This window comes from Chrysemys picta, chromosome 1 (genome assembly GCF_011386835.1).
Source record: "Chrysemys picta bellii isolate R12L10 chromosome 1, ASM1138683v2, whole genome shotgun sequence".
Taxonomy (NCBI): domain Eukaryota; kingdom Metazoa; phylum Chordata; order Testudines; family Emydidae; genus Chrysemys; species Chrysemys picta.
Window position 1 is genome coordinate 174920361 of NC_088791.1, and position 20364 is coordinate 174940724.

Consider the following 20364-nt stretch of genomic DNA (forward strand, 5'->3'; position numbering starts at 1 on the left):
GAGCATCTGTGGGAGTGGAGAGGGAAACAAATTGGAGCTGTAAAAGAGGTCAAGGGCAGAGCATGAAGTGGGGGGACCTGAGAAGAATTGGGCAGGGATGAGAGAGGCAGTGAAAATTGAGAGCTTGGGCAAGGGAAGAAAGGTAAATGAGAGGTTGAGTGATAGGAGAGTAATGGAAACAGAGGATAGGGAGAAAAAAGAAAGTAAAGGAGTAAAATGTGAAGCAGGAAGCCGAATGGAAAAATGAAATGAAAATATTTGGAGAGAAAAAGTAAAAATTATAAAAGCTATGAAAAAATAATAGAAAAAATAGACTTGGAGAAAAGAGACATGAAAAGATACGAGAGCACAAACAAAAACACATGGCTAGAACCTCTGCTGAACCAGATCTCTACTCCGTGCAGATGAGGAGGACGGGTGGGAGCAGAGGCAGCTCTCAGCTATCTTTGTATTTCTCCATTCCTTGGGGCTGATTCAGCACTTGGTGTAACTTATGTCAGACTCAAGGCTGTGCTATATTAGCACCCCCCGTCCCACCCCAAGAGGTCATTTTATGGCTGTGGTTTGGAGGAGTGCACCAGTGATCCACTCACTTGTATGCCACCAGCCATGTCCCAACATGCCTTCTGTGCTGGGATCATTGTGAGGTATACATCCAGCTATAAAGGGTCTCTGCCACTTAGGGATTTGTAGTGGTCAGCAACCTTTTTGAGGCTAGGGATCTGACCCACTGTGTCTAAGAAAGGAAAAAAAGTGGAGAAAAGGGAGGAAAAAAATATGTCCGTTAAGTTTCTGTACTGTTTGAATATGATTAAAACATTGTATGAAGATGCAATTATTTGTTTTTATATATGTACATACATGCAATCAATGCAATTCAGAGCAAACCTTATGTGTTGTATATGCACTCAATAGAAATGGAAAGAAATGTCTGACTGAGAAAATGTGTGTATGTGTAACAAATGTAAATGTGAGAGTGGGAGATGAGGCTGGACTTTGACCCTGTGAGGTGCTATGCACTTCCATAGGTTTGCTGAGCACAGTTCACTCCCACTGACTTCATTGAAGGAAGCAGGAGTTTAGCAGCTGTGGAAGATCAGGCCCTATTACTGTATTATTAGGAAAATGCTGCAATCATTACAAATACAGGTAAATTTATTAAAATGGTTCTGGGTTCAAATCAGTAGATTGTGGAGGGACAGACATGTTAGTTTAGAAAATTATTTAAAATGCAAATCCTGGTCCTGCCTTACAATCAATTTTTCCAGGAAATATGACTCATACTTTAGATGGTAATTTGAATTAATATTAATGCACAAGTGGTTGGATCACAAAGATAACTGACCTGAGTCATTATGCAGTGTAAAAAGTAGATGCTTAGCTGGAAAAACTTTTGGGACAGAAAACGGAGACACTATGCTATAGGTTGGCTTTTGTTCCTTGTAGAGGTCAAATCAGTGTCTGCTTGAAAAATTCATGATCCAGAAAAGGTAATTTTTAATGAATATTTATGAGAAATGTCCTTTCTTATCATAGCTGTGCAAGTTTTCAGAAGCTTGCCACTAAGACTGGCTTCTCTTTTTTTTCCCCGCAAAAACCACGAGTCGAAACTTACAAAATAGTCACGTTACATTTTTTTTGCCCAGCTCATTCTGGCTTCTGGTCTGTGTCTTCAATGCATATTAAGATGCATCACTATAGTATTTGCAATATCTCCTTTGCGGTCTTTTTTTTTTTTTAACTGGCTGCTAGTATTTTAAGATCGGTAATGTTTAAAATTAATTATGCTATTTCAAGGTTTGTCACGCTTAAAATATTTTCACCATAAAAAAATAATTTGATCTAGTAGCTGTAGGTCTCCATAGTAAGTGGAAAGATTTGTGTAGTTAATTGCTTTGATTGATACACAGATATGGTAATCTCAGACCAATAACTAGAAGGTTTGCCTGCCTTTTCTAGAATAACATGATTCATTCCAGCATCCCAAATCTTAATTTTAAGAGCTAAACCTCAGGATATGGTTGAGGAATGTGTAACAAGGGGTTTCACATTTTTAGGGCTTTTTGTTTTTTAAATTATTATGGCATTATGCCTAGCAGCTCCAGCTGAGATCAGAGCCCCCTTGTGCTAGGCACCATCTAAACACATAGGAAGAGACTGTCTTTGCCCCAAAGATGTTACAAACTGAATGAACAAGGCAGTCAGAGTGGGAAGGGAATCAGAGGCACAGAAAGGTGAAGTGACTTGACTAACATCACATAGTGGGTTAGTGGCTGAGCTGGGAATATAACCATGTCCAAGTCTGCATAGTGTCCTATCCCTGGACAATGATGCCATTAATTAAATATTTTTTTATTTCAAATGTTTGAAGATAGAAATATTTCTATTACATTCAGATACATAGGTACAAGATCAATAAACATACTTCACACCTATTTTAAAAATATGAACTTAGCAAAAGGACCCTGATACTCAATTATAATTCCATTTATATTCTTTTCATTCTCTCCTTAGCCCCTAAAAATGGTCACGGTGATTAAAATATTTAGTTTTAGATATTTTTTAGATATTTTCTTTCAGGTCAAACAAAATGTTTCATTCAACCCTCAAGCTGTTTTTTCTGACTTTTTTAGTTAGTTGAAAATTCCAAAAAAACTTTTGTTTCAGTTCGACCTGAACTGATTGTTTTCCCCACCCTGAGAACCTCCATTGACTACAAGTGAACTAAATAATCAGTTATTCACCTAGCTCTAAAATGGACTCATTATGATTGTTATTTTACCAAACTTTGCAACTTTTGCTAAATAATTATTTTGATTAACTCTATCTGATGACACAAGCATTTTCCAAGTGGGCATGATTTTATAAAAAATTATCATGGTGCTGAATTTGATATGTTAAGAGTAGGAAATATCAGAGATTTGGGGGTTAAGTCAATAGTGTGGTGAAGTAAATGTTCATTTTTTATGGCACTTCTTAATGCTCATGGTCAATATAAGCTTTTGTTGCAAAATGTACCCATTTTGTGTGCTTGTAAACTCATATTCTAGCAAATTCTGTAGAGAATGTTATAATGTATGTGTAGATTCAGTTCTTAAAGCCAAAGATATCTGCTTTGCACCTTGTTCAGGTTACACTACCTAAGCCACAGTAGTTATAATCTTTCTAAATTCATAGCCGCAGACCGATGGTTATGTGTTAATATTATGACTTCCCGGCTTATTGTACAGTGCATCAAAGTTGACGTATTTAGATTGTATCACTGATACCAGGTAGGGTAAATTACAGGAAATACTTTTTGTGGTGACGACACAGGAAAGGAAACAGAACGCCAGGTTTGTTGGTAGCCAGAGAGCTTCAAAAGCCTCTTGCAAAAAGCCTCCCAGGAAAACTTTCCTGGGGTTTTTATTTCTCTCCTTACTTTGTTTACAACTCTTCTTAGTGGTTACATTCTTGCGCATAGAAAAGCCAGGCAGTATACATGCACATAAGATAACAAACCCATCTCTTGAGCGCGTGAACACCAGCTGCGAGGGTACAATCAAATCAGCCAAATAAGTTTCCCAAACACAAACGCTGGATTGAAGGTCACTCCTGCCTCGTAGCCATGGGAGCAGTTTGCCGCGCCCGTGGGCTGGCGATTCGGGAGTTATGCATCCCTACAACTTTTCTTCTATGCATCTCTGCAGAATTTTCCAGAATTACTCAGGATTGTAGACAATTTTTTCTCAGAACTTTGTACATTCTGGAAGTCATAGATGGGGGAGGGGATTGAAGCAAACAGCCAGTGTCCAGAATACAAACTGTAGAAGCAGAGACTGTGTGGAAATTACAAATACATGATTAAAATTATTACTTTATTTTTTGCAGTTGTACTGATATGAACCAGTATTGCAAACATTCTCATTGATGGCCTTCCACTTACACTAAGGCCTTGACCCATCCATTCAGGCAACATAAAGCAGCCCTAAAGCTCACTTAATTGCCCACTAGAAAATTCCCTTGAGTAGGGAAGTCATCAGGTAGCATAGGATTCATACATGCCAGCCACTCTATGGCTTCCAGAACAATCCCTTGGAATTGTTGACAACCAGTATAGATTAGAAGAGCCTTTAGGCTGCAGTAATTTATACTAGGGACAAGTCAGATGGCTGGAAAGCCCCAGCTTTGCAAGAACATGGAGATTTGTGCACTTGTTCCCCTAATCCCAGCTGCAATGAACACTGCTCAACTGAGTCAGCCATTGCTGAATATCCAATCCTGACTCTTAACAATAATTGGATTAGTCTCTTTTACTATAACTGTCATCAGGAAGGAATCCGAGATGGAGTATTTCATTCTGCATGTGACACTGCATCCCATATTCTTCACAATGATATTATTAGGATATGATTATGACATAATTATAATGTATTTTATGCAAGATAAGTCATGTGAAATGTCATTGAAAAGGTTATGATTTGCTGAATGTGATTATCCTATTTGTATGCATGTATCATTTTTGTATCTGAAGTTATAAATATTGACTGTATCTGTATTTCAAATGTAGTTACACCTGGGTAACGCCCACTAGAGAAGATGCTTTCAGACTCGATATCTGTGTGGGGGAAGGGCCTATTCAGGGCAATGAGCCATTAAGAAAAAATCAATAGGCCTTAGGAGAAGTTTATCTCCACCTGGGAAGCCTTCCTGTTTCTACAGACAGACTCAGAGTAATGGCTGCTATGATTCTACAAAGACATGTGATGTGACCACATGTCTCTAGACTCCATTTTGGGATGTCAGTGTTTTTCCACAGACCGGTCTGGGAACCAAGCTTTGGAACAAAGGGTTCCTGTCATATGCAAAATCTATATAAGGGGCAAGTGACAACATCTGGTTGTTCTTTGCTCCCTATTCAAGAAGACTCCTGGAAACACCTGAGGAACAAAGATTAAACTGGGGGAAGTGCTGGACCCAGGCTAAAGAGTGAATGTAACACCTGGGGATTCCAAGCTGTAAAGCAAGTGCAGCTTGCCCCTTAAGAATCTGCAGCCTGCTTGTATCATTTCTTAGGGTGAGAATCTGTTATTCATATCCAACCTATTTAGTATATTAAGTTTAGTTTGCCTTTTTTGTTTATTTGCTAGGTAATCTACTTTGATCTGTTTGTGATCACTTATAATCACTTAAAATCTATCTTTTATAGTTGTTAAACTTATTTTTGCTTTATCTAAACCAGTGGGGGGGAATCATAACTCGGGGGCAAAAGGCTGTTGCATATTTTTCTCCACATCTAGGGAGGGACGAATTTTATGAGCTTACGTTGTACAGTTCCCCGTGCAGCCCAAGACGGTATAATTTTGGGTTTATACTCTAGACGGAGTGCGTGCCTAAGAAGCTGGGAGTAGTTTGCCCATGCAGGGGCTGGTCAGAGAGCCAGCTTGTAACTGCAGCTAGGGCTGTCCCTCCCTGTATGTATGCTGGTGAAAGTGCAGGCTGGAAGGCTTTTGTGGCTTGTCACAGCAGTAAAGTGTAAAAGAGATCCCAGGTTGGTGGGTCTGGGGGCTCAGTGGTACCCCAGTTCCAGGTGTCACCCTAGGGGGAACCCATCACACTGAATAAACATTCCTGCAGTAGCCAGAGATTGGTGTAGATTGAAAGTTAGGTAATAAAATGGAAGGTCAGAAACTAATTCACCTATATTCACTAATATTTGCATATTCCAGAGTAATAATTTACTCTTTTCATCCTGAAAGTCAGCTTATCCTTTTGAATAAAGATTCATATATCTCAACAAGCAGTATATTTATGAGACATTTAAGTTAGGCTTCAGTATTTCTTTAGCTAGCATATTAATCTTTCTTCACAATGATAACTTCAGATCTGTGTAATACTATAAATTATTTATTGTTAGTGGGTTTTATGGTAGTGTCTAACAACCAACTGAGAATGGGGCCCTATTGTGCTAGGCATCCTGCTGTGAGACAGTCTCTTCCCAAAGAGTTTATAATCTAAATAGTCAAGACAAAGGGGAGGCAGAAGGAAAATAACACATAAGCAGAGTGAGTGTTTACAAACATTTAGTTTCACAGTTTCCCCCCCCCCAGGGTTGGGGTTTTGGTGCTTTTTGTTAATATTTCTGGGGTGGTTTTTTGTTGGGGAGGGATTAGCTAACTAGAAAGACAGACAAAGGAAGAGGAGCAGTAGATGTGGTAGGGTGAGAGAGAGAAAAGGGAGGGAGGGAAGGAGAGCATGGAGGGCAAATGGACTGAGACTGAAATGAAGAGATTGTAAGGAAAGGGGCAGAGAAAGAGGGTTGGAGTAAACAAGCATTCAGCATGGGGGAGAAAGTGTCCAGAGAGAAAACTATAGAAAACTCTGGTGACATCAGTGTCCAACAATCCCTGCTAAAGCTGCTTCTGTGTGTGCTGCTGTTGATTGTTTCTCTGGCTGCCAGGGCTGGCTACTCCCTGGAATTTGTTTAATTGCTAAACCCATTCATAACTTTAAAATTATGGATAATTTTATTTAATTACAGTAGTACTTAAATTGGCAGCTATATCAGCAAACATACAAGTACTCTATTTCCTTTTCTCCAGGCACCACTTAAAGGTCCTGAAAGAAAATACTGAACTTGAATACAGTTTTGAAAGGTGCATTACCTCTGAGTTGATTTAATTATTCAACAGTCAGATATCATCAGTGGAAAAATCATTCATAACAGACAATGGCTCAGTAACTGAATTAGAATCCTTCTAAAAGGACCCACCTAATATCATCCATCTATAATCAAATGTTCTGTATAAGACATACTTTTGTCTGAAAATCTGGCACTTGAAATATCCCAAGGAAGAACAGGGTCTCTGAAATGAGACCTGAGTGTCTTTGATATGTTCTAAAAATAGGTTAATAAAGGTGTACAAAGCATGTAGGGTACATTTTTCATAAGCTCTTAGCTAACTAAATGATCTATGTGCCTAAGTTAGTAGGACATAGGTGCTTTAGAAATTGGGAAAGTGACTTAAGTACTTTTGAAAAAATGTGTCATGATCAGTATGCTAATGTTTGTGTGTATCCTAGAAGAGGGATAGGAATATGCAACCCACTTATAATAATAGTTCTTGACAAACAGGAAATACGATTAAAAAAGATTTCTTGACTCTTACAGACTTTCTCTTGTTTTGAATACCACTTGCCTGGATGAAGACAGCCATTGTAGTTTGTGTCTAGTGTAAGTCTTGAAACATTGTGACCCTAAATATCTTTTGAATTGCAGCAAAATATTTAGCGAACTTTGGAGAATTTTTTTTTAAAAAGTAAGGACTTCTCTTCCCAGCAGTTACTTGCAATTCTGCAGAGCAGGGAAGAACCTTAACTACTGCTATGTCAACCCTGACGGCTAAAGGTTGCATTGGGATTACTGCTGTGGAGCGTGTCTGGTTCTGAAAGCTTATTGCAGGGTTCTATGATTATTAAGGCTTTTCTAATGAAAGAATGGGAACTGCATACTGGAAATCTGGTTCTGAGCTTTGTGAAACATCATAAATCACGGTGGAGGCTAGATGGGGAGAGAAAAAAAGTGGCCTTTCATGAAGGTATATGGTAAACTGCACTCTCCTTTTTCACCCTCTCCTGCCTACTCCTCAAAAACATGTTTTGGACCAGAAAGAAATTGCAGATTCTGCAATACTGTACAAACACTGAAATAGCGTGCTCAGAATGCACAAATACAGTGATTAACATTTATTCAGCGTATCGGGGGTAGCTGTGCTAGTCTGTATACACAAAAACCAGATGCCACCGGACTCAATGTAATTTATGCAGAGTTATCACACAGCCATATCTGGGATCCTGTTCTAAGTGTGGAAAATATCCCAGATATCACGGAGAGAGAAATGTGTGTTATGTGCTAAACTTTTCTCAAAGTGTGTTGAAAATAATAGCACAACAACCACTTTATTGGAACAGTCTTTCCTCTGGGCCTTCACCATTTGTGCATAATTTATTTGGAGAATAGTCAATATTATTAGTGGCTGACTTAACTGAGGGTGATTGTTTTGGTGTGGAAAATCTCACCTCTCAGGATGTTTTGGGAGTGAAAATTTGCTGGAATTTTTCTAGAGGTTGGTTGCTGACTTTTTCTTGTTGTTCATGTACTGTTATTTTGAATAATGTCAAAGGCACCATTGTAGCAAATTGGTGGCTTTTTTATACATTGCTAGGAAAAATTGTAATAAATACATAGGGAAAGATGGGGACTGAATTAGTAATGGGCAACCTTTATCCCGCATATTGCTCACACAATCTTTCATATGCTGTTTGGTGCTACTTCTCAAGCTGAGATCAATTCACCTGCTGATATTAAGTACATTTCTAAATATTTATTTTCTTGGCAGATGTTTGACAAATACATCACACGTATTAGCAATGAAATTCCCAAGACAGACACAGTATACTCAATAGAACATTTTATCAATTATTTTAAAAAAGTATGTAACTTTAAAACAACAACAACAAAAAAACAGTAAAATTTTTCAAAAATGTCTCATTTTCCAAAATGATTTAGACACTTAGGAACCAAGTCTTGTGGATTCCCAAGTGGCTAAGTCACTTTGAAAATAAGACTTTGGCTCCTAAATCACTTAGACATTTTTGTAAATTTTATCAGTAATTTCCTTTTCACAGATTTTGGAATGAGTTTTTTTTTTTTTTTTTTTTAACCAATTAAACTGTGTCTAATCGGGGGTCTATCTCTGTAGATGTGAATCTTTTAGTTGCGGTATCTGTAGATTTAGGTGAAAAATTCTTAATATGAACAATTAAACAATAGGATACAGTAAGATACAGTACCACTCTGATCGAAATCTTTGTGAAAAGAATGCGCCCAGACCCTAGTAATATCACTTTGGTTTCCCTCCTTAGTAACTGGAAATTAGTTTCTCCTTTAATTGCTGGCTTGACTGACTAGTCCTTTACAGGAAATAATTTCTGGTGTGCTGTGTGCGCTTTGCTTTTGCCCTAGACCTTTTCCCACCTTATTCTCCAATATCCTGAACTGGATTCTTCATTCACATTTGACTGCTCAGCTTCTGCTGTCTGGGCTTTCTAGATACCACTCAATAAACTGACTGAAACATAATCTCACTTCCGGTCAAATGCCTCTAAGCAGTAAACAGTTCCCAGAATGGGTAAAAAGCTTTGTTTTGGATCTGCCTGGTTGGCAGGACCTGGATGGGCACAGGCTCTGCTTTTGCTGCTGCGAAGCCCATTACCGTACACGTCATAACTAGAGAAATGAAGTATCGTAGCACAGCTGCAAAAGAATAGCTAACACGCTCAATAGTGACCAACGTTTTTTGAAACAGCATTTGGGCTGGGGATTGAAACACAGGGAGAAAGAAGGGCAATGCAGTATTCTGACTGCTTCAGAGTGAGTGTTTCCTCTTCCTCCCCACTTTTCGTGTAGTGTAATTCTTACCTATTGGATTCAGAGCAAGACTGAGGTAGTGTCCTTGGAGAACAAGCCCTTTGTTTGGTGGGAGCTCTAATGTATCAATATGTAAGTGAGCAGCTTGTTTCATGATATGGAGCTGACAGCTTGCCACTTGCTGCAGGGAGGAGATTCATTGTGGATCTGTGGTGGACCCTTGGGGCATGTCATCATATGAGATGAAGAAACAGGTGCAGAGCAGGCAGCTGCTTGGAGCTGTGGTATTGTGACTTCGTCAGCATATTCTGCCTAGAGAGCCAAGGAGGAATGCAAGGCCAGATCCTCAGCTGGAGAAATCAGCATCAATAGAGTTATGACACCTGAGAATTGGGCAATGCAGTCTTCTCCTGAGTTGGAAATAGATTAGTTTTTATCCACCTTTTCTGGATTATACTTCAGTATGGTAAAATCCAGAATGTCCCTATAGAGATGTTTTAAATGCAATCTAAAAAATAGAACAGTTAAGATAAACAGTAAGAAATGACCAGAGTACATTTAAAGAAAATTGTTGCTGCTTTCAACTGCTGCTACTTTTGAGAATTTTCTGTTTGCTTCTGCCTAGTACTTGACTGGGCACTTTTCTGTAAATTTGGATTTAGCTCAAAGCTGGAGCATGACAGACCTGTTACATCCACTACTTGACTGTGGCCATGTTTCAGCAAAAGAGTTATCCATTGATTTCAATAGTATTTAAGGACATACTTAACTGCTTTGCTGAATTGGGGCATACGTTTTTATTCCATATCTTTTAATTGAGAATAAGACTATACAAATGAAATTAGGAGCTAATCAGTTTCTAAAAATCATTAGCAATGAGGGACAGAGCAAAGATCTGTGCATCTGGACAAAAATGTCAAAGAGGCCCAGACACTCACTGGAGTTTCAGGTTTACTTTTCACTGTGCTCTTTTGCAATTGACATGTTGAAAGATGGACACAAGAACCCAACTCCCATCACAGTCTCTGGCAACATTCCCTTCCCATCACTTAAATGCTTAAACACTAACAAAACAAAAGTGCCTGTATACATAAAAGCATATGAGCAGAACTGTTCTTCTGTCTCTGGAACTTCCTCTTCTGTCTTCTAGGTGGCAAAATCCCTTTGTTTCTCTTGAAAGTAGTCCAGCCTCCGTTTAAGTCTTTGAGCCTATCTAGATTCTGCAGCACCTGATCATTTGCTACTGGAAGTGGGATGACTCTGAAAAACTGGTGTGGATTTCACTTGCAAATCTGGTTTGTTTGCTTTTGTTGCACCAGAGCCTAGGGGAGCTATTGGGGCTGGGTTTGTCACTGCTGTGGGGCCACCTTAATAAAAACCTGGTCCCCCTCTGATGCTCAGGGACTCCAATGATGCACTACAGTAGCTCAGCAAGGGGGAGACCACAAAGCATCAGAAGAGATGTGGTTTGACCAGGAAGCCTGGCCCATAGAAGACAATGAGATATGAGACAACTCCTATGAATCAAAGCAAAAATGTTTCTGAATCCAAATTTTAATTTTCAACCAAAAAATGTTGGTTTCTAATTTTTTTGCCAAAAAGTTGAAATTTCTGGCAGGGAAGAAGGATTTTTTTTTCTAGTGAGCTCTAGTTACGAACATCATTAGGAGGCTCTAATGCTGTAGCCCAGGGGTTGGCAAAGTTTGGCACGTGGCTCGCCGGGGTAAGCACCGTGGCAGGCCGGGCCAGTTTTATTTACCTGCTGACGTGCCAGGTTCGGCCGATCGCGGCCCCCCACTAGCCGCGGTTCGCCGTCCCGGGCCAATGGGGGTGGCGAGAAGCCGCGGCCAGCACATCGCTCACCCGCGCCACTTCCCGCTGCCACCGTTGGCCTGGGACAGCGAACCGCAGCCAGTGGGGTCCGCAATCGTCCGAACCTGCCACGTCAGCAGATAAATAAAAGTGGCCCGGCCCGCCAGGGTGCTTACCCTGGCGAGCCGCGTGCCAAACATTGCTGACCCCTGCTGTAGCCTATAACATCCATTTAAAATTGTATGTCAAGAAGTTTACATATTAGCTAGCAGGTTGAGAAGGGAAATTCAAATTTCAAGTCTGCAGCACTTTATGGCAAGTGATATTTGAAAGGACTTTCTTTTAACGGTTCCTGTAAATGTCAGGGTGACTAAACTGAATAATTTTGATCTCTTAATGAGAATTCTTGTACTTAGGTTTTTTACTTCAGTACTACTACTTTCATATACCAAGCTCTCTGCTTTGGAAATGGAGATATATTGAGGGCTAAATTCTGCCCTAAGATATATTTGCATGGATCCCATTAGTTTTATGGGGAACCATGCATATACCTTAGAAGGAAATACTCAAATTTAGGGCAAATTACACTGGTCTACAATTTTTGAGAAGTCGTCTGCTTCAGAGATAAAATGGGCTATTTATTATGTATTTTGATGTGCTGAATTCAAATATGACAATTAAAACAACTGATTGGCTACTGTTTCTAAGATATTTAAGTTTTTACATTTTATGTCTATGTATATTGTGTAGATAGTAGAGTTTTAATCATAAATTGTAAATCTAGGTCTTTTCGTGTGTTTATGGTTGCTTTACATGATATTTCACCTGTCCTGTTTATGTAACACTTTAAAAATCAGCAAAAGTGTTATATACTCGGCGCTTCTTGGCTTGTCTCTTGTATTCATTAAATGGAGCATCTCTTGTCACTGTCCAGCAATAGTCTGCAAGCATGGGCTCCATTTGCCCTGATAGCGTTTCTCCATTGTTGCAATGTCCTGGTGAAATCGCTCGCCGTGCTCGTTGCTCACTGCTCCGCAGTTTGGTGGAAAAAAATCTAGATGAGAGTGCAAAAAATGTATCTTTAGTGACATGTAGCAACCAAGGCTTTTGTATGCCTTGAGGAGGTTTTCCACCAACAACCTGTAGTTGTCTGCCTTGTGTTTTGTCAATGGCCTTGACAAAGTTCTTCATCAGACTCAGCTTGATGTGTAAGGGTGGTAACAAAATCTTCCTTGATTCAACAAGTAGTGGATGCTGAACACTTTTCCTCCCAGGCTCCAATGACTGTTGGAGTGGCCAATCTTTCTTGATGTTGTGGGAATCTCTTGCACGACTATCCCATTCGCAGAGAAAACAGCAGTACTTTGTGTATCCAGTCTGCAGACCAAGCAAGAGAGCAACAACCTTCAAATCGCCACAAAGCTGCCGCTGATGTTGGTCATAGTTTATGCACCTCAAAAGTTGTTTCATGTTGTCATAGGTTTCCTTCATATGGACTGCATGACCAACTGGAATTGATGGCAAAACATTGCCATTATGCAGTAAAACAGCTTTAAGACTCATCTTCGATGAATCAATGAACAGTCTCCACTCATCTGGATCGTGAACGATGTTGAGGGCTGCCATCACACCATTGATGTTGTTGCAGGCTACAAGATCACCTTCCATGAAGAAGAATGGGACAAGATCCTTTTGACGATCACGGAACATGGAAACCCTAACATCACCTGCCAGGAGATTCCACTGCTGTAGTCTGGAGCCCAACAGCTCTGCCTTACTCTTGGGTAGTTCCAAATCCCTGACAAGGTCATTCAGTTCACCTTGTGTTATGAGGTGTGGTTCAGAGGAGGAGGATGGGAGAAAATGTGGGTCCTGTGACATTGATGGTTCAGGACCAGAAGTTCCATCCTCTTCCTCTTCCTCGTCTGACTCAAGTGAGAATGATTCTGGTGCATCAGGAACCGGCAGTCCTTCTCCATGGGGTACTGGCAGATAGCTGATGGAATGTTTGAATAATGCACAGTCCACTTTTTCTTCTTTGACACACCTTTCCCAACTGGACGCACCATGCAGAAGTAACAATTGCTGGTATGATCTGTTGGCTCTCTCCAAATCATTGGCACTGCAAAAGGCATAGATTTCCTTTTCCTGTTCAACCATTGGCGAAGATTTGTTGCACAAATGTTGCAGCATATGTGTGGGGCCCACCTCTTGTCCTGATCTCCAATTTTGCAGCCAAAATAAAGGTGATAGGCTTTCTTAACCATATGGTTATACTGTGCTTTTGTGATGCAAAAGTCACTTCACCACAAACATAGCAGAAGTTATCTGCACTGTTCACACAAGTACGAGGCATCTCTGCTCACTTTGGCTAAACGGAAATGTGTCCCTTTGGAAAAGCAAACACTGACAAATAAGAGAGCACGACACTGTATGATTTCTAGAGCTGATATAGGGCAATTTGTTCAGCAGAGTGATGTAAGCTTCGTTATGATTGCATCATCCATGACTTCTAGGAATAACACGATGCAATTCATAGCATGTATGACGCAATACCAGCTTCAGATTGCATCATTCATTGTTTTGCCTAAAAAGCAAGTACTGTCCAAACCCAGTCATAGATTTATTCATAGATCCAGTCAAAGATATATTTTAGTCATTTCTGGTTTAAATTGAGATCCCTTCCCTTTATAACTCACTAATCCTCCGCCATTCCCAAGTCAAGGGTCTTATATACTGACCCAATAGCATATCTTGAAAACTAGAGCCAATCAACAATTTTAAGCATCATTTTCGTTCTCAGTGACCCAGAATTAATAAAGGTTGACTACATTTATTTCAGAAGCATTTTGGCTGTAGAGCAGTGTTATCTTATATGGCTTATGAATACCCTACCAACTTTCCATTCTGCTATACTGATGAAAGGTGATTTATCTTATACTCTTGTCACTTCTTTCTAAAAGTGTTAAAATAAAACAATTGGCATAGAAGTTCCTCTTTTCTGACTTGAAATGTTTTGTATGAGAATAGAACATACTGTAGAAACGCACAGCAGCTGTTTTGGGAGCGGAAAGTAAGTGAATATAATGAAATGTAAAATTATGAATCATCTGAAATTCACATAAACAGAGAGCTTTAAAACATACTCCCACAGTTCAACTAAATGTTTACCCTATTACTGAACATATAGTTGAAATGATGGTAGTTATTAAAAACCCAATAAGTCTGAAATTTTGGCTTATTTTGCAAGAAAAAGTAGGTGTTCACTGTAGAACTCACTGGATGCTCACCTGCATTACAAAACCACTCCACACAATTCAGTCAGAGCAACTGGCAACATACACAGATGAGTCAATAAGGACTAGAGTAAGCAAAGTTGTGGTGTTTAGATGCTGCATGTGATTATTAGAACTGGGAGCACTGGCTGTTGGGAGTCTGACAGGACAGGAAACAGGAAGGAGGGGAGAGGAGTTGAGGGGGCTGTGAGAGTTACAGAGTGTGCAGCTACAGCGTGGTAAAGAGATTTCCACTGTAAATAAAGTTCTGTTAAAGTTTGTTAATACCTTGCCTGGTGGATACAACAAAAGTACAGTAATTAAGATCAGGTGTGAGGGGCGTAGTATAAAATGTGCACAGAAAATCATTGTACTGTACCTGGCTCTAGACAGTACTATGAATCCTTCTCTTCAGGGCTGCTCAGAGGATTCAAGGGGCCTGGGGTCTTCAGCTGCGGGGGGCTCCCGCCGCCGAATTGCCGCCGAAGACCCGGCACTTGGGCAGCGGGTCCCGGAGCGGAAGGACCCCCCTGCTGCCGAATTGCTGCCAAAGACCCGGAGCAGAAGGAGCGCCGGGCCCCGCGAGAGTTTTCTGGGGCCCTTGGAGCGAGTGAAGGACCCCGCTCTAGGGGCCCTGAAAAACTCTTGTGGGGGCCCCTGGGGCAAATTACCGCACTTGCCACCCCCCCCCTTCTGTGCGGCCCTGCCTCTCTTACAAACACAGGAAAATTTCCACATTTTAGAAAACAAGGATTTCTAATGAGCCATTAATTCATATCCCTTTGCCATTGGATTGTTGAGGAAGCTACATTGTTATGATAAACTATAGCTGACATTTTGTTTTAAGGTAGAACTGTGTATGTGATTAAATGGAAAGCTTGTTGTCTTCTGGCCCATTCATTCCCCAGAAACTTTTGTGATTCCATCACCTACTGTGTCTGGTGTATTTTCTTTTACTCTGATTTTTATTTTCCATTTTTATTTCTTACCTTTTGAGCTCATAGAAAGCATGTTTCAGGGTCGGAAATATGAGAATTTCTATATAGTGGAATCCAGTTTGTTGGCATTTTTCAGTGGAAACAGAAATAATTGGGTCAATCAAATGATTATTTGGGCTTATAGGAATATACTGTGGGGGGCAGATATTCAAGCAATTTGAATTGAGGAAATAACTACAGTGAAAAAGTATGCACGCAAACATTACTGGGCAACACTGGAAGTACCAGTTAAGTAGATTTGATGTGCCACTTATCCATTAATTAGTCACTGAAATATGCTGCACTGAGTGTGTGCCTTAGTAGTCCTTCCAATTAAGCAGGTGTGACACTTATCAGGAGGATACTTAACTGGATGTTATTGTATGTCAATTCCCTCTGATGGAGTATTGCAATCATATTTTCAGGAACACCTTTGCATAAAGAAATTCCATCAACATTCTTTGACCTTCAAAATTTAGTTTCTCCTCTCATGTAAGTGGATCCCAATCTGGTTTTTTAACATACTTCATTAAAATCCTTTCCCTCTCTGGCAAAGTAGGAGTCCACGACTGAAAATGTCAAGGTGATTTTTTGGCTCCTGCCAACCTCTTTCTCTGGTTTTCATAGATGGTTATGGAATTAGTTCCTTCAATATCATGTGCCCCCTGCAACTCTAATAGCAGAATAAGAATTGTAGCAGAATATTGCAGGATGTAGGGTTGACAATCCCATTGATCTCTCACCCTGCTAATCTTAAACAGAATGTTCTTGTTTGATTAAAATCATCTGTCTTTGACAACCTACTCTATTTAACACCCTCATGCAGTTTGTAAAACTACTGGAATTCAGCGACTGCTTATATCAGATCATGTGATGAGATGATCTAAAAACTCCTAATCTGTCTCTTCTAAATATTGTATGCAGCTAATAAATTTTGTTTCTAAATTTTGGTGTTTAAGGGCCACTTTTGAAAGCTTTCATCTGCAGCTATGGTTTTATGGGGCAACAGTGACAACCAGTGGCCAGTTTGTTTAATCCGACGAGTTTTCACTATGGATGTCCTCCAAGTTACTAGCAATCCACTTCCGCTCTTTAGAGGTAGAAGACAGAGCCAATTTATTGCCCATGTGTATCTGAACTCTGGTTAGGAGTAGAAAGTCACTACTTGTCTCCTTGAGAATATCTTTGTTTTTAACAATACATGGTACGGTTCCTAAATGTAAGTCAAACGCTAACCCATGCTGTCATCCGCAATTCTGTCATAGGGTGTGTATGTGTGTGTGTGTGTGTTTAAAAGTTTCATGGACTGATGCAGCAGGACACGCAAATCAAATCTCATCAACAATGTAAAGGGAATGATTTTTTTTCTTCTTCTGAATGATAAGAAAAAAGCTACTATGTATCTGCAAGAAACGGGTCATTTTACTTTACTGGCAAACAGTGTGAATGCATGTTATTTGCTACTTGAATATATCTGATTTGAGAATATCCTTTGTTACCTAAAATTTAGGCCATTGCTTGATCCTAAGCTTTTTAAAAGCCCAAGATATTAATAGGGAAATAGCATCAAACACTGCTACCACAATGATTTTTGTAAAACTGAAAGTAAAAAATAAATAAACATGCGTGGCTTTATGGATTACATGAAGCTAATGTTAATGATGATTTAGAACCAGATTCTGAGGCCCTTACATTGAGTAGTACCTTATTCCATCAGTAGTTCTACTGGAATCAATAGAACCTACTTATGTAACAAGGTGCTACACAACTCCAGTAGGGTGTCAGAATCTGGCCCTTAATGTGTAGCTTTGTTTTATATTCTTTAAGACAGTTCTATTTATAACGTTTCAAAGCTCAGTACAAGTTAAATGGTTTACAGCAAACTGGAAATACCAGTCCCCCAAGCATCTTATGACATTTCTCCTCTGTATCAAATTGTTTTTTCTCTTCAGTGTAGCTCCAAACCTTCATTTCCTCCTCACTGGCCCTGCTTTAAGAGTGCTTATGGCAAATTTGCTTCTGTAATCATAACTTGAACCCATCTGGGGATGAGATTGGCTGCAAGCTTAGTATTTCCACTTAACATATTCATGATTAGCATGCACAGAAGGAGTAAAATTAGGATGAATGTTTTTGGAACAGTACAGATAAATCCTCATAAATGTAGTACAACAGCTCTGGAAATGCACAGTGCTGAAATGTAATGAAGCTGAACTCTGTAGAGAGTATGGTATTCTCAGTACCATGCCTTTCCTAATGAACTCATTTAGATTAGAAAATGGATTTAATATTTTATTGGAATTAACCTGAGCCAGTAAAGGGGATTACAATTTCTTTCCATAAATATGCTGATATTACAGGGTGAGGTAGCATGTTACATGAATATTTAGCACTTTAGGAACATTGTCACGAAGCCAAAAAGAGAGTAAGGTAATTAAGTTTTAATACGGCGATACTGTTCTTATAATAATTAAATTTAAAAAATAATAAAAGTATTTTAAATGATTTACATTAGGTTTTTGTTGTATTTTCAAAACTTTAAAGAAAGGCTTAAAATTAAAATCTGGTACTCTTCCTAAACAATCTATTTCAATAGAGTTTGGGATTTGAATTTAACTTGCATAACTATTGTAGGAAGAAGAGAAAGAGGAGGCATGTTTCAGTGAATGTTACTCCAAGCATTGTCTCTACAACAGTGGTCTCTGTTCATGAAAAAAATATGTGGTGAGAGGCTGGGAAAAGAAATCAGAATAAAATTTTGAACCAAAAAATAGAAAGATTTTCTCCCCCTAAACTTTACAAGTTTGTGAAAAAACAAACTTGTCCCTGTCCCCTAATCAATTACAGAGAATCTTTGTAGCCATAGATTGATTAATAATCAAAACCTATACTCTTCCTTTAAAAAGAAAATTTAATGAAAGAAGGATAACCTGTCTTGTTTATAATCGTTGTAGACTGCATGTAAAAACATATGATGATAAGTTGTGCAGTTTATTCTTATTTGAGAATTACTGTAAATAATCTTACTCAAAATGTAGGGCTCGATCCTGGCTTGCTTGCAGTACGCATCATGACTGAACACACCTTTTGTAAAATCAGCTGCTGCATGTATGCTTCTGAACAACTGATGATTTTACAAGCTAAGATGCAAACATGCTGTACCAGAGGATAGAGGTAAACCTCAGGGCTATACTGAGCAACTACAATTAAAGCTAAGCAACGTACAATAAATGTAATTAGACTGATGTACCAATCTGGGAGAATTTTTTCCCCCAATTATCAGAGTTTTTCACTTAAGATGAATTTGAATGTTTGAGTACATTCTGAGCCCACTCCAAATGCTACTTGGATTATCCTATGTTGGAGCCTTTCAGCAATTTCAGTTTAAAAACAAGAGTAAATTTTGAAACTTTAGTTAAAAATTCAGTCACAATGGATACCCAGAATAATACTGTGACATTGACGCAAAGAAAGTCATTATGGCTGCACGCTTCGTGTTATAGATCATCCTCATATGAATTGTCAGCATGTGACTGTTTAACAGTAAAAAGGTTCAAGAGGAAGTATGAGGAGCAGGAGCTTGCAAGGGAGAAAGAGGGGAGGAAGGCCTGGATGAGTGGACAAATAAATACTACCACAATTTATTTTCTTAGTTAAATTATTTTTCTTGAAACAGTACATGACACAGTAGTTGTAAGCCATAGTCTGTTCAGAGCTCAGCAGTATAGAACCCTTCCTACCAAAATGGAGTATGGCCTTTGGTTCCTTCAGCCATGCCCATATCCTTACACAACAATAGAATTCCATCCCATGGGAAATTCTGACATTTCAACATTTATTTTTGTCCCCAATAATAATGAAAAATTGAAATTTCATAATTTTTCTGCAACATGATGATTTTGAAAAATGTTCACTTTTCGTTATTTCCAGTGTTTCAGTTGATTGAATTTATCTGCAATACTTTGATTCAAGTCTGTTCAATATGATACTGCATTTTTCTATGGTGGCATGTTGTCTCATGGAAGTTGTAGCTTGGGAGCCTGATGCCCCCATTCTCCACTATGGGACAGATAGGTTCCCCAGATGGACTACATCTCCCGTAATGCACCCTGGATCGTCACTCCTATGACGCACCATGCAGTGCTGTCAGAAATCAACATTGGGTGATGTAGTTTGAGCTCTCCCTCCCACCATTCTCTTCTATGGGGCCAGTTTGCAGGTAAGGTAAGGCACTGATAGGGTAATGACGTTTGAAGTTTTGTTGAACAAGTTTGAAATGAAACTGGTGTTGGCATCAGTGCCCTAGTGGTCGCAAACCTTTAGTGGCTTCCAGCATTCTTATCACCATATCCATCAGTTATATCTGTGAGCAATGTCTATGAAGAAAGATAGTGGGAGAGAGACTCTTTCTGCCAGATTTTCAAAAGATTTCACCCCCCAACACTGAGCTCTTTTGAAAATATGGCCTTTAGAAAGCCAGATATACTCATGAGATACCTGCAGCTGAGAAGCACACATTGATTTCCCCTTATTTTGATAAAAGATGTTCCTATCATATTCATTGAAATCTTAACCATCTGTATCCATATAGTATAACCAGATGTCAGGATGCACATCACAGATTTTATAGCAGGAAGTGGGTTGCCATAACATAGTAGAACTAACATTTTTTTAGTCACAATATCTTAATAGCACAACTTTTAGTTGTAATTTTTATTACCAAATGGGTTTTCTTCCTTGGGCTTTTATCTCTGATCTCATTCAAAATGTTCATCTTCATAATTAATTAAAATGATGATGTTTTATAGCCAGTGATTGAATTATCCTATATTGCTTGCCTAAGGTGGTCAAAATTAATCAAAATAAAGAGTGAAAGTTTTGCTATTTTTAA

General features: G+C 39.2%; 1 long non-coding RNA gene across 1 annotated transcript in view; it reads left to right on the forward strand.

The window, feature by feature from the left end:
- Positions 1 to 1051: 1051 nt before the first annotated feature.
- LOC135977017 (uncharacterized) overlaps positions 1052 to 20364 on the forward strand; it is a 167727-nt gene continuing 148414 nt past the window's right edge. The window contains exon 1 of the long non-coding RNA XR_010594324.1: positions 1052 to 1149. This is a non-coding gene — a long non-coding RNA (uncharacterized LOC135977017). The remainder of the gene's footprint in view (positions 1150 to 20364) is intronic.